The 3,806-nt window shown below is 28.4% G+C and overlaps 1 long non-coding RNA gene across 1 annotated transcript; it reads right to left on the bottom strand.

Moving 5' to 3' along the window:
• Nucleotides 1-614: 614 nt before the first annotated feature.
• Nucleotides 615-1,573, bottom strand: LOC145111609 (uncharacterized). Its single transcript, XR_013710332.1, has 3 exons — nucleotides 1,028-1,573; nucleotides 881-905; nucleotides 615-767 (listed from the first exon to the last, which is right to left on the bottom strand). It is a non-coding gene; the product is annotated as an uncharacterized LOC145111609 (long non-coding RNA).
• Nucleotides 1,574-3,806: the final 2,233 nt, after the last annotated feature.

Here is a 3,806-nt window from a genome sequence, read left to right as displayed (position 1 = left end):
TAATAGTAAGTGATTTAAAACTGAAGAACAATAATTTTAAATGATAATAACATCAATTTATAAATTACATAACGTTAACGACAAATAAACTGTATTTTAAATAAACATCATTATTGAAATTAGAAAATAATCGCATAAGTAAAAATTTAAATTAATCAATCATAGAAATTGTTAAAAATAATATTAATGTCAATAACATATATAATAATTTTAAACATATATTTTTCAACGTTTTAACAATATCTTTTTAACCTACGTTGCGCAACGCACGAGAATTCGTCTATTATATATATATATATATATATATATATATATATATATATATATATATATATATATATATATATATATATATATATATATATATATAAGGTGATCCAAACTAATGTGCAGATAAATCATATATCTTGAATCATATTAATTTGAAACTCCTAAACCTTTTAACTTATCAATAATTACTAATGTGCAGATAAATCATATATCTTGAATCATATTAATTTGAATTTATTTTTATTTAAAAGAATTGTTTAATGAAGTTATAATGTATAATCTCTACTTAATGGTAAATAATATATACATAAAAATAATGTAATTGATTTTATTTAATTCCACAAATTTCTAAATTATATTAACTTTCGAAGGAAAATTGCGTGTGTTTTGATATTATTAATTTCAAAAGTTGAAGATTGGGCTCAAGAGGTGGTATGAAATCTTGAAATCCAACTTATCGAGTGTTTGTAATCGTGTGTTATAATTTAGCAATGCACCTGTAGCATGACATTATCAAAATCAGATAACCAGTTGATTAAAAAACTGGTTATTTTGAAAACACCAACTTTTCAAAGTTCGAGAATCTTAAATTGAAAACATGAAAACATACCTCATGATTCATGGAATCAAGTCCTCTGCACAACACAAAAAAAAAAAAACTAAATTCCCATAATGATCAGTTAAGTAAAACACAAAAAATCAAATTGGGGAAGAGGTGTGAAGTAAACGAAAAAGCAGGAGGGGATAGCAGATGTACCTAAAATCGCCACTCTTTACTGATGAGGCCAACGAAACTCGATTTATAGAGTGGGTAGAGGATGACCGTTAGCAATCAATTCATTCGTCACCGCCGCCACCGACAATAGCATCTTTGTCCTTCACCGACTCCAACGTGCTCTGTCACCGCCTTCCTCTCCACCGGTGGAACCAAAAACCAAACGAAATAGTAAGAAAACAATGGGGGGTGTGTGTTTGACATAGAATAAGGAGAGAGAGAGAGAGAGAGAGAGAGAGAGAGAGAGAGAGAGAGAGAGAGAGACGATTGCTTTTGATCGGAGACCGAGGCAGAAAGATCATATCAACTAAAATTAAAGTCAGAACATACCGGCTCAATAAAAGAAATTGAACACAAAAAACAACTAAACCAAAAGTGAAACCGATAATTACTTCTAAGAATGAAAAAAATAGCTTACACAGATACATATTGGCTCCGTAATCGAAATTGCCCAAAATCGCGTTGGCCGAAATCTCTACATCAAGTGAAACTCCAAAATCATTGGAAACAAAGAAGTAATGTTAAAGAAACACACAACAAAGTACAAAGTAAGAGAAAGAAGAAGCCATGTGGAAACGACACACGCTTAATTGCTGACGCAGAGGTTGAATTGAAGATGTGTGTCATTGACGGAAGAAAACGGAAGAAGAAACCTAACTGTGGGGGTGTTGAGTGTGTGAGAGAAGAAAAATGAATAAGAAACCTAACGCGGGGATGTTGAGTGGTTGAGATCAAACAATCAAATTGAGTAAAAGAGACAAATTCAAAAAATGGCGTGACCAAATTCAAAACCGCTGAAACTACACTATTCATATAGAACATTTCTATTAATGTAGTATTATAATTCTAATATATGTGTCTTTTATCTATTTAGTTTGTTATTTTGTAAACTAATTAAAACTTATTAAAATCGTAAAAATTTATTCAAACAAATATCGGTAACATATTGTTTTATTAAAATGTATCATATAATTCCTCAAAACTTTAAATTCAAGAAAAAAATAGTTTAAAAGTAAATTATTAGATAATTTTTTAATTTTAATCATGATGATTGTTTTGAATATTGTAATGTATTGTAATTTTTAATATAATGTTATTTGTAACTAATATTGTTTTTTATTAATATGAAAACTATTTATTTAAAAAAATCTATTATAATAAAATAGTTGTTGGATAAAGTTTTAATTGATTTGACATTTCAAATGTAGTTATATATTTAACAATGTATTTAATTTTATTAGTTATTAAAAATAATAGTCTCTTACATTTGTTTACTTCAGTTATTATTTTAGTTTAGTATTTAACAGTTTATTTAAATTGACAAATTAAGTATATTAGATTAGTAATTTGATTATATATATATATATATATATATATATATATATATATATATATATATATATATTGCATCAAGGACGCTATTTAAAGGTAGCAAAATAATAAAAAGATTTACCTAAGTGCACATGTATCCTAGAATCTAGGTTTTACTAGTTTAAGCAATGTACTTTAATATTCAAACTAAATGGAATGGAACAATTACCTCTTGATCCTTAAATCATATAATCAACTACCTTCCAATGGATAAAGAGCCCGAAATAGAACTCTTCTAATATAGCTAGACCCACAACGCTAAAAGCCAAAATGAACAAACCCTAGTTAAGGTTTATAAGAAATTCAACTAACCCTAGGAAATGGTTATAATTTCGTCCAAAGAGAGGGGACAGGAGAGATGGACGTAATTTTCAGGAGAAAATCAGCTCCTAGGGTTGACCCTATCAAAGTATTTATAGGTTGCAGATATAATCCTATAAGGAAACAAACTCTAGGGTTTATCCTTATCTGATTCAAATCATCCTTATCCCTATCCTAGGGATAGCTCAAAACCTTCCCATGTAACTCTTTTAGGAGCTGCTGGAATATTTCAATTAATCTCTTGGAGTAATTAATATTCAAGCTCTTTAATTAATTAAAAACAATTTAATTAATGAACAAAATAATTTCTAATTAATTTATTAATTCCTTAATAAACTAACAACTTATTTTATCTATTTTCTTAATGTTATTTGTGTCATGGGGTCAACTCAAAAGGATATTGTTATTATTTAGAAATATTACCAACTAGTTAATGACATTGGATAACACATATATTGTTTTTTTCTTTTTTTTTTTCCGTACAATTTGACTCTTTTTCAATGGTAACATTTAAAAAAAAACTTATTTACCTATAAATTCATACTATTATACTTTCAATATACTTGCAATACATTTTAATCACCATTTTTCTCTCTATTCCATATACTTTCAATGCATTCCAAAAAAAATGAATCCGTTCGATGATAGTGATGACGATGACATGTTCGTCTCTATGGTGTACGAGTATTGTACGAACGTCCTACTACAACCAAATACAGCTCCTTTATTAACCAGACGTGCGACGTTAAATGGAGATCGCGAGAAAGAGCACAAACGTCTAGTTTACGATTATTTTGCGGATGATTGTGTCTACCAACCATGCGATTTCAAAAGAAGGTTTCGTTGCGGAAAAATGTTTTTGTTCGGATAGCCAACGCGTTGGAAAGTAGGTATTGTTTCTTTCAGATATAGTTTTTACATTATTTAAATACATTGTTTCTTTCAAATATAGCTTTTACATATTAAATATACGTTTAGTTATGAATTTTTCCAAATGAGATATGATGCTAGAGGTAAGCGATGATTCATAGGGTTGGAGAAATGTGTTGCCGCAATTAAGCTTATGGCA

This window comes from Lactuca virosa, chromosome 5 (genome assembly GCF_052849685.1).
Source record: "Lactuca virosa cultivar CGN04683 chromosome 5, Lactuca_virosa_CGN04683_v6, whole genome shotgun sequence".
NCBI classification, from domain to species: Eukaryota; Viridiplantae; Streptophyta; class Magnoliopsida; order Asterales; family Asteraceae; genus Lactuca; species Lactuca virosa.
Note: the sequence above shows the minus strand (reverse complement) of the source record. Positions and strands in the feature narration are given on the sequence as shown.